The sequence below is a fragment of the Microtus ochrogaster genome, chromosome 1 (genome assembly GCF_000317375.1).
Source record: "Microtus ochrogaster isolate Prairie Vole_2 chromosome 1, MicOch1.0, whole genome shotgun sequence".
NCBI classification, from domain to species: Eukaryota; Metazoa; Chordata; class Mammalia; order Rodentia; family Cricetidae; genus Microtus; species Microtus ochrogaster.
In genome coordinates, this window is record NC_022009.1 from 89,710,356 (window position 1) to 89,721,710 (window position 11,355).

Sequence of the window (11,355 nt, forward strand, 5' to 3'; positions counted from 1 at the left end):
TTTTTAAATTTTTAAAAAGAAAATAATTTTAGAGAGTTCCAGAGTGATAAGACACACACACACACATGCACAAACACACACACTCACACACGCACCAGATCTACTTTCCTAAGTGTCCCTGCAGCTTCCTCCAGAGCTGCCCTTGGCTCTGTCACTATGGGCAACAGGTGCTTATGCTCCTCCAGCATCCTTCTTTCACTGGCTCGGCGCCACCGTGAGTCAATCCATCACCTCTGAGTCTTTCTAAATCTTTAGGTCTGTTGTCATTCTCAGCCCTCACTGCTCTCGGCTTGCAGCTTCGGCTCTGCTGAATCTCACCTGTGTGGCCAGGGAAAGGCCAGAGGAGACAAGTAGAGACAAGAACTGGCCCAGCTACATATAACTCTCCCCCGTGCCGCCCAACAGTCCCAGGCCAGCTCTGTGCCCTCCTTCCTCCCCTCTGGTCTACATGATGATCTTCAGAGAAGTACATTAAAGGTTAATTGGATTTTAACATTTCATGCCACTCACAGAGTATAATGGAGCTTACATAAATGTTATGTCTTATTATAGATTTTGGGTAAGAATCCTTTTTTAAATTGACTAAATTTATAACCCACCTGTTCACTCTTCATTCTTTCATGCCATTATATATTTTACATACCTGGGGCAACTGCAGGACCCTGGTCAGTAGCAGTGTCCATAACATAAGGCCTACTCTAGAGGAGAGACACCACGTCTTTCTGACCTTAGATATGGCCATTCTTTATGAGAATTCCCAGACAAAGAGAAAGGGTGTTAAGGACAGGGAACGTTTTTCTACTTCGCAGACAGTATGGCTATACATTGAGTGTGTCTGCTCCCTTATTCTTAGGCATTGAACAAATTTCCATATATGAAGCAGATTCAAGAGAACCAAATGATTCCACAAATATATACATGTTGTAGGAACCTCCAGTCTGGATTTGCAATCCAATGCATAGCCCTTTAAGCTTTTCATGGAGGTGACTTTTGAGGCCACGCATTTCCTCTTCCTGCTCTGTTTTCTGAGGTCAGAAAATACACACACGTCTTCAGATCTATCAAGTGAGATAGTTCAAGTCAGTCAGAGGGACTTCAGTCCCTGGGAGCCATGGGGAAGAAAAGTGACTCCCCCAGGGGTGTCCTCTGACCGCCAAACCCTTGCTGCAATGCATGGAAGCATGCGTGCACACACGGAAAATAGAAATAATTTAAAAATAAAATCCCATTATGCTTGGATGTTTTCTCTCTAGACATGTCATGTCTGGTTCAGAAATCTGCTTGCTAAGCGTGAGAATGCCAAACACATCCACACAGTAACTCAAACATCCCTCCACTTGCAGTTTCGTCTCCTAACCTCAAGAGGGCAACCAGTAGAGCTTGTCCCCCATGGATACTCAAGACTGCATCCTTTGTTCTATTTCTAGATTTAATGTTTCCATTAAAATTTAAGAATACTGTTTTTTATAATTTTTAAATTTTTTATTTTTATTTTATATGCATTGGTGCTTTAACTGCATGTATATCTATGGAATGGTGTCAGAAGCCCTGGAACTGGAGTCACAGACAGTTGTGAGCCACGTGTGAGAGCTGGGAATTGAACCTGGGTCCTCTGGAAGAGCAGCCAGTGTTTTCAATGCTGAGGCATCTCTTCAGCCCCAAGAATATTGTTTTTCAACTTATTTCTTCTCATCTACATTTCTTCATGCATACCTAGGTATTTACACCTTTCTCAAATCTAGATAAAACCAGATTTAATGACTCAACAAAATGCCCATTCATAGACTATCATCATGAACTATCAGAATGGAAAAAGTATTCATCTGTGAAGTAGACAGTGAGTTTTCTCACTGAACACAGCTACTGAGACCACAGGGAAGAAAAGCACACTGGGAGGGGTTAAAAGAGGGCAAGTTCCCTGCTCTACTTAATTCCGTTCGTTATCTTTCCAAGAAGGAAAATGACATCTGCCCCACATGCCACCAAGTAATTTAAGTAAGAAAATAGGAATGTCAAGTTGAAACATCAGGTAAAGGTGCTTGTTGTCAAGCTTAACAACCTGCGTTCAATTCCCAGAACTCACAGTGTGGAAGGAGGAAGTCAGCTTGGAAAACTGGTGCCCTCTGACGTGCCCACAGTGTGGAAGGAGGAAGTCAGCTTGGAAGCTGGTACCCTCTGATGTGCCCACAGTGTGGAAGGAGGAAGTCAGCTTGGAAGCTGGTACCCTCTGATGTGCCTTACCAAGCCAGACTATCTGAGTTCAATCCCTGGGATCCACTATGCTAGAAGAAGCACAGCAACGCTAGCAAAGCTGTCCTCTGACCTCCACAAATTCACACACAGGTATCCCTCTCCACCCGCCCACACATACAGGCAAATAAACAAGTGCAATTAAAAGTGAGAACTAAAAGAATAAATGGCACGCATAAAAACTTGGAAATAGCTAACAATATTCAAGAAACACTTAGAGGAGACTGTCATAGTTAGCTTCAGCTGTCATCTTGACATGAATCTAGACATGCTTGGGAAGAGGGAACCTCAACTAAATTGTCTCCATCAGATTTGCCCTGAGGGCATATGTGTGGAACATAATTTACATTACCGATATAGGAAGTGCCAACCCACTATGAACAAGTCCCTCCTTAGGCAGGTGGACCTGGGCTGTTTAAGAACGGTAGGAGAACAAGCCAGTGGGAGCACGCCTGCAAGCAGCGTTCCTTCATGGTCTCTGCTTCAGTCCCTGACTCAGGTTCCTGTCTTGGCTTCCCTTGGTGGATTGTAAAGGATAGGATGAAATAAACCCTTCCTTGCCAAGGTGCTTTTAGCCAGTGTTTTACCACGGCACCAGGTCAGAAGGCCTACTGCACTGACTGCAACTTCATGCCCCACTGCTGTCTTCACAGTGCCTCTACTGCCCCACAGAGTCTGTGAAGGGAGGAAGCAACCTGTGAAGGAACAGAGGCAGCTAATATAATATGTGTTTGCTTGCAAGAGACAATTTTTAAATACAGTACCTAGTATCCCACGAGGGCTGGACAAATACCAGCTCTTTTTAATGTTACATGTTGGAAAAGAGCATTTAGCTTGGTGAGTGGTAGAGATAAGCCTAGAGAGTGGATATCAAGGTCAAGTAAAACACTGAGCAAACCCCTGGAAAATTGAGGCAGAGCCTATTAAATGGAAAGCTAAGAAGATATATATACAGTAGGCAAAGGAAGGTCAGAGGTATCTGAAGAGGCTGGGGGAATAGAAATTGATATGAAAAAGACTTAAGATAGAAATTAGTTTCAGGAGAAAGGTGAGATTCACCATAATAATTGAGAATTTAATTATTCAAGGCCAGCCTGGGATACTTGAGACCCTGTCTCATGAAAGAAAGGAAGGAAGAAAAAAGCAAGAAGGAAAGAAAGAAAGAAAGAAAGAAAGAAAGAAAGAAAGAAAGAAAGAAGGAGGAGGAGGAGGGAGGGAGGGAAGGAAGGAAGGAAAGAGAGAGAGAAAAAGAGAGAAAGATGGAGGGAGGGGCAAGGAAGGGGGAAAGAAGAAAAGGATAAGGAAGAAGAGAAGGAAAAGGGAAGGAAGAATCCTAGGAAGCTTGTCTTTGTCTCCTCTGTGTGTGACATGAATCCTGTGGCTATTTATTACACAAGTCCATCGGAATGAATGAACCAACCTGAAAGCTAAGTCAGTCATCAGGGCTCTGACTCAGAAGGCCTCTAAGAGCCTTTACTGAGACACATACCTGCATCCGTACTTATATTTTGAGCTCAAAAGCAAATCCTACAATTTAGAATCTTTATATTTTCCCATCCAAAATGCCTGACAGAAAATCAAGCACGTACTAGACATGCAGTTATTTGTTCAATTGACTTTCCCTCGTAGTGTGGATCCGACACCTCTTTCACCAGGTAGAGAGGACAGTGGACAGGTCAGCCACGCTTGGAAAATATCTCCAGGATTTTAGAGATTGATGACTTCTAAATTCAAGATTATAATAGGTTTGTTGTTATTGTTAGTATTGTTGCTATTTCTATTCTTACCTCTTAGGCACTAGTCTATTCAAAGATCCCACAGGAAGAGACCAGGGTCTTTTAGCAACTCTGAATGAGAGCAGCTGCCTTCCAGCACACGACCAAGAATTAATTGCCTACTTTGGGGGAAAGAGCAGCACCATTCTGTCTCGAATGGGAAAACCAGACCCTCGGGACTCAGAGGGCTTCAAAGTTGAGCCTGCTAAGCTGCATCAATTTAAGGAGGATTTAAATGCTTTGCCCTGCGTTCTTTCTGTCAGCAGTGAGTGATCTGAGATGAGGTCTGGCAGGAAGAGCATCAGCATCGCGGTGTGGAGTAGTGGGCGCGTGGGCCGGCGTGGGCCGGTGTGGTCTATCCTGGGCACCTGGAGTTCAAAGATGGTGACTGTGCCTCTGCTTTTGTGAACCTTGATTTATTACTAGAAACCGGGGTTGGAGGTTAGCAAGAAGCCTTGCAGTTAAAAACAGACGAGCTTCTCTAAGTTTTTGGGGAAATTAGGAACCTGCTGCTGTGGCTGGAACTGACTTCTATTAGGTGTTGCGTCTCCTGCTTTATTAAAACCCCAAATTCTTAAGTACTTGAAAAGTAACAAACCAAAAATACAGCCTGAAAAATTCCTTGTCAATGTCCCTCGGCATCTCTGGTTGCCTTTCTGCTCTGTCCTGACACTCAGTGATGGCCACCCATTTACAGGGCGCAGAAAGGGCAAGGTGGGTGGGGCTCTTTCTTCTTCTAATGAAATCACAATCTGCTGCTGAACATGCAGCGGGAAAGCTCTGGAGCAAGTTTCCCAAGTGTAGTCACAGTTAAGTCAGTCTCCTGGGCGCCCTGTGCTGTGGAACCACAGCTAACGGGGCAACAGAAGAAGTCCATCACCAAGAATGGAAGACAAGAAACCCACTGGCCTAGACATCCGGTGAGCAGCCTATGCAGGCCTTCCCAAGGATGGTGTACAGGATTCGAAGTTGCTCGTCAGTGTCTGAGAGTACACTATGCACACCACGCACATGCTGAAATACATTGTCATCAGTATTGCAATGCCTTGTGAGTAGCTTATCGATATTACTCTGGAATATTTAACATTATTAGTTAGGACTCTAGGCATTATGATACTTGGGTCATTTCCATGAATATGTATTGTTAACACTTTACTCCTCAGCCTCTTGCCCTTCTGTGTCTTCTTGTCCCTTCTTTACAGTTTTATTTCTCCTCCCAAATAGTTTCCACTTTTATGTCCCAGGTGTCATTTCTCTTGTTCCTCCTTCCTCCCCTATGCTCACATCATGACATATATTATATATGTGTGTATACATCTTGTATGTCATGTATATATAAATTCATTTTATGTGTATTTGTGTGTGTATATACGTGGTTGTGTGTGTATGTGTGTGTATGTATACTTGTGTGTCCCAGTGTATGGTGCTCACTTTCAGGAGCTGTTGAGGAGTCAGGTCTGTCTCTCCACCATATGTGTCCCCAGAATCAAACTCTCTCACCTGACTCCTCTGAGCCATCTTATAGCCCCACATGTCTACGTATATTCTGCATATAAGAAAACATGTAATATTAATATTCTTCTGAGTCTGACTTATTCCTATTAAACATCATGATCTCCAGTCCCATCCATTTCCTGTAAACATCATAATTTCTTTCTTTACACTTTAATAAAATTCATTGTATATGCACCACATTTTCTTTATCCATCTGTTTGTTGATGAACATCTGGGCTAATTCCATGCCTTGGATATTGTGAGTAGGGCACCTATTCATGAATGTGCAGGGATCTCTATGCTATGCTGATTTGGAATTATTCATCCACTCTGTAGTCTTGTGTTGAAGGAATTTATTGATCATATATCAACAGAGAAATATATATTCTAAAATACACATTTGTTTATTAATGTTTTATTACTTCTTTCATTTTTTTGAGATTATAATACAAAAACGTCATTTCCCCCTTCCCCTTTCTCCCTCCAAACCCTCTTATATTCTGAAGAAACCAAAAGGAATCATATTACTAACTAGCTACCTAAAAATATTACAATACGTTAAGTGTAATTTAAATGAAATTTTCTTGCTGGGTTGCCAGTGCCCCTCCAGGAGCCTCAGATCAACTCACACCAAGCATGAGAAGACTCTTGAATTGCTGGTCAGAGTTGTCCAAGAGACTCACAAAATGCTACAGACTATTGCAACTGCTTGGAGTTGACCCCAGAGGTGAAAGATAAATCTCTATTGCTGGAGACACCATATACTCAGAGGCACCTGAGCTGGAACTGACCAGAATGCCTCCTCACTGAGGACCATATTTCACGCAAGCTTCCAAAGGAGGGAAGCAACAAACAGTCTTGCCCATCTATGACCACATCAACGACCAGCACGTTGTAACAACCCCAAGGGTGCAGCAGTGGCAGGTGACCAGTAACCCTCTAAAACATGTTTTTAACTGAAATAAAATTATGTCACTTTCCTCCTGCCATGTCCTCCGTCTAACATCTCTCTTAGGTACTCTCCCATCAACCCTTCCCATGCCCCTCAACCCTCAAGTTGTGGTGTGGGATAATTGTCTGTATTCTGTCAATCATGTTTTAAATAAATGCTGATTGGCCAGGTAGGAAGTATTGGTGGGTCAACCAGACAGGAAGTAGAGGTGGGGCGATGAGAACAGGAGTATTCTGGGAAGAAGGAAGCTCCCTCCAGACTTTTGCCCAGACCACCTGAAGAAGCAATATGTGACCTGACCCACTGAGAAAGGTACCGAGCCATGTGGCTAACATAGATAAGAATAATGTGTTGATATAACTTATAAGAGCTAACAAGAAGCCTGGGCTAATGGATCAGTCAGTTTATAACTTATGTAGACTTCTGTGTGATTCTTTGGGCACATAATGGCTGTGGGAACTGGGCAGGACATAAACCCCAACAAGCTGACTTTCATGTTACAAAGTTGTCTCTTTGTCTTTTGTTATTGATACATACATGTTTAGGGGTGCGTATGCACAAATAGAAAAATACAACCTGCTGAGTCCATTTTTGGTGTTTGTGCGTGTATGGTTTCAGGGCTGACAACTCTGTGTTGGACAACCCATAAGAAGGCTCATCCCAGGGAGAGGCTAATTCTCTTTCTCGCAGTAGCCATTAGTTCTTGTGGGTGGGACCCCACAAAATTTCCCTCCTTCTATGTCCCATGTCCATTGCTATTGCCATCATCCCAATCTTATTTATACAGCAGTTTCTAGGAAGGACTGTTTCACAGCAGACCTTCTGGCATTCTGCATTTTACAATCTTCCTGCCTCCTCTCCATCCGTGTTCCCTGAACCAGAGACAAGAGCGGTGATATTGGGTAACCACTGGGGGATGGGCTCCCTACGGTCCATTGTTCTCTGCACTGTGCCCACTTGTGATTCTCTGTGGTGGTCCCTTTGGCTTCTTTGACGAGGGGAAATAACTTCATTTATCCAGGAGATAAGATTTAAATTTAGATTTAGAATGTAGTAAGAAATTATGCTGGTCTAGCAAAATGGCAGAGTAGTAGATTCTTTTCTAAAAATATCCATGACCTCACTGGTCCTAGAAAGCTGGCTAGGTTTTCAGTGCCAGGCATAATTGTCTTCCTGTTGTAAGGGCCTTAGGTCCAACTGAAAGTTGTTGGCTAGCATCACGTGAGTGTGACTGATTGTTCACGGACATCTTATTCTCAATAGTCGGGAAATAGAAGCAACACTGACTAATTGTTCACAGACATCCTATTCTCAATAGCCAGGAAGTAGAGGTAACACAATGCCTTTCAATAGAGAAATGAATAATGAAAGTGTGGTACACAACGAACTACTATTCAGTTATAAAGAAAACTAAAATCAGAGCCAGACAGAAGGCTCAGCAGTTAGAGCGTTGGCAACTCTTCTAGAAGTCCAGAGTTCAATTCCCAGCAACCACATGGTGGGTCACAGCCATCTATAATAGAATACCCTATAATATAATACCCTCTTCTAGCATGCAAGTGTACGTGCAGAGTACTCATACATAAAAAATATAATTTTTTAAAATTAAAAAAGAAAATCATGAAATGTTTAGGTAAATTGATGAACCTAGAAAAAATTAAATTATCTTGTGTGAGGCAATTCAGACCCAAAAAGACAAATGCCAGGTGTTCTCTCTAATCCATGGTTCCTAGTTCCAAGTCCTCCACATAATTATATAACATAGAGTAACCTCAGAAACTGGAAAAGTATGTAGGGGCCATAGGTAGGGGTGGGGAGGCGGGGTGGGGAGTAGGGATGGGGAGGAACGTAGGGAGTAGGGGGTGGGAGTGAGGGTGGGGAGATAGGTAGGGGTAGGGAGGTGGGGTAGGAAGTGAGGAGATGGGATATGGAGTGGGGATGAGAAAGTAGGGTGGGGGATGGGCTTGAGAAGGAAATCACAGGATTCAGGTGATATAAGTGTGAAAGAGAAAAACGGGCAACGGGCTCTAGCTGGGGAAAAGGGAGGAAGGTCAACACAGACAAAGGAGGGACAAGGGACAGGTGACAGACACCAAGGTTGTTTGATAAAGCCTCAAGAAATCATGTCATATTTCCCTAAAACTACACAATACGTGTAAGTGTGTGTACATTCTGCTTATAGTAGGAAAAGTAAAGCCACTTGAGCTGACAATGGTCTCCACAAGAACCAGAGACCAGCAAAAGCCTTGGCAGCAAGTGCAGGGACCTCCTTTTGAAGGTTGGTCAGGGTAGTCCCAATGACTCCCAAAACAATATAATTACCAATATAGTTGGCTCTCAGGGGTTAAGGGGTTAGCTTCTGTTGCTGAGGACAACCCACATGGCACACATAGAACTCACGTGGTTTGAGCTGGGTCTGACCTGCATCTGAAAGCCTCTTTCCTATAGTCTAGCTTCTACAGTTCCAGAAAACACTACACAAATGGCCAAGGGAGGGAAGCAACTACCTGTGCTACCCATATGCAACATCTGTGACCATGACAATGACCAGCAGCATGGCAAGAAGAACACCCGTTTCTATCACACCACAATTCCAATGTGGAAATCATAACATAGTAGTTACTTATTTTTCTAAGTTTTATAACATTTTCTTTAAAATCTTCACAAATTCATGGCAGATTGAAACTATATTTTTAACCCTATCATTTCTCACTCTGTAAGCTTAGTGGTGTTAAAATGTGGAAATGGCCCACGCTTCCCTAGAAGGATAAAATTAGAAGGACAATATGAAACAATGTAAATTATCACTTTCTAGTATTTAAGTCATTTCAACAGAGTAACTAATATTATTTTTCAAACCTATACTATTTCTTTTTTAAAGTAATAATTTTTATTTCATTTTTAAGTGTATGAGTTTTTTGCCTGAATGTGTGTCTGTGTGTCACGTCCCTGCCCATACCCTCAGAGACCAGAAGTTACCAGAACTACTGGAATTAGAGCCATTGTGAGCCACCATGTGAGTGCTGGGAACCAAACTCAGATTCTTGGAAAGAGCAGTAAGTACCCCTAACTGATGAGTCATCCCTCTAGCCCCCTAAATATGTCCTACTTTCTTTCTTTATAACAAAATGATGGTATCTGAAATTGTATTCTGCTGTACTTGTAATATCTCCTTCCTATACCACGATCACTCCATCCTTATGAACATGCTGGTATGATTAGAAGGGGAGAGAGGAAATGAGGAAGAGAAGGGAGGAAGGGGGAAGGGAAGGGAGGAGAGGAGGAGAGGAAAAGAGGAGGAGGAAATGAAGCTTATTAGAAAAGTGTCTGTTCACTATGCACATGGTCCTAAGCTCAAGTCCTAGTCCAATAACATAAATCAGAATTAAATTACATACTGCCACTTACCCTGCCTATCTATCTTTTTACAAGGTAGGTAGATAAGGTACTTTTCTCATCACAGTTACTAAGCAAGCATCACACAAATCTAACAAAGCTCTTCAAGCAGATCCATACATAAAAGCCATTTGTGTATGCCCCTCCCTCACCCACAGTCTTGAGTGCCAAGAACCCCTTCTCAGCACATCTACGTCACTCTGCTCCATGAGCTTGCCTAAAACAGCCACGAATGGAGTCTTTGCCCTGCCAGAGTGTTTTTAGTCACCTGGTAACCTGATTTCCACATCAACACTGTGACTTCCCTTATGAGCAATTCCATGCCAACAGAAGGGAAAAGAGCACGGTTTGCCTGTGGGCATACAGAAAACGGGAAGTGCTATGTTCATTCTCTTACACCCAAATTCTGAAACCCAAATCACCACCTTGAGATCGACTCCATTACAAAAATAGAGTCTTTATTTGTGAGTTAACTCAGGTCCCTCTGTCCGACTGAAGTGGTGGGCAGCAGTGGCAGCAACAGCAACTGGAACGGTACAGAAGAGGGACTCAGAGCAGCAGAAACCAGGGGTTTATATAGGGGCAGAAACTCTGGGAATTCCAAGCCTCAGGGCTTGTGATTGGCTGCCCCCTAGGCATGAGGGGAAATTCCAGTCTTCCAGGCTTGCAATTGGCTGCCCCCAGGTGATATAGGGGGGCTCTCCAGGCCTGAGGAGGAGTCTCAACTGCCAGTAACTGCCTGAGGCTCTGATTGGTCCATTTTCCCTGCTCAGTGATTGGCTAGTTTTGAGTCAGGGGCATAAATGGCTCAATTTCTGGGGCCAAACTCTATTTCCTTACCTTTTTAACCCTAATCTTGGGGCCAACACAAATATCTTTGGTGTGTCCTGAATCTAGGGACTTAATGCATTCTTTTGGTCCTAGTTTCAGAGTTTGGGGGCTTTTCTCTGGCTTTAGGTTTGGGGAAAAAGTACCAACTCCAGCCTCTCATTTTCAGGTTGAGTTTCTTTCCTTGGGTCAGGACTTGGATCCTAGCTGTTCAGGGATTGTGAGGGGGCTACAGATCAGACATTTTCTAAGGCCTGGGTCTGCCATGCACACATTTTTAGTTTTTCTATGGTATAATTTGCTACCTTTCTTTCTTGGTATTCAGAAGCATTCCCAGCCTTATAGGACCATTCCCCATGGGCTAGGAGTTTAGCTGGATGGTAGACACAGGACAGCATACATAGAAGCATCACAAGACCAGCATGCATGAGGCTCCACATATGATTTCCAATAGTTTAAAAAAAAAGCAAAACAAAGAAAATCACAAAGTTTCTGGGATCTTGGGATGAACTGTATATTTTTAATGTAGTACATGTATATTGTGACCCCCATTGACTGTTGCAACTTAAATGTGAAATGTCCCCATATAGGTTCACATGCTTAAACCCTTGGTCCCAGCTGGTGGTGTGCTTTGGTGAAGCTGTGCACTTTGAAGAGGTA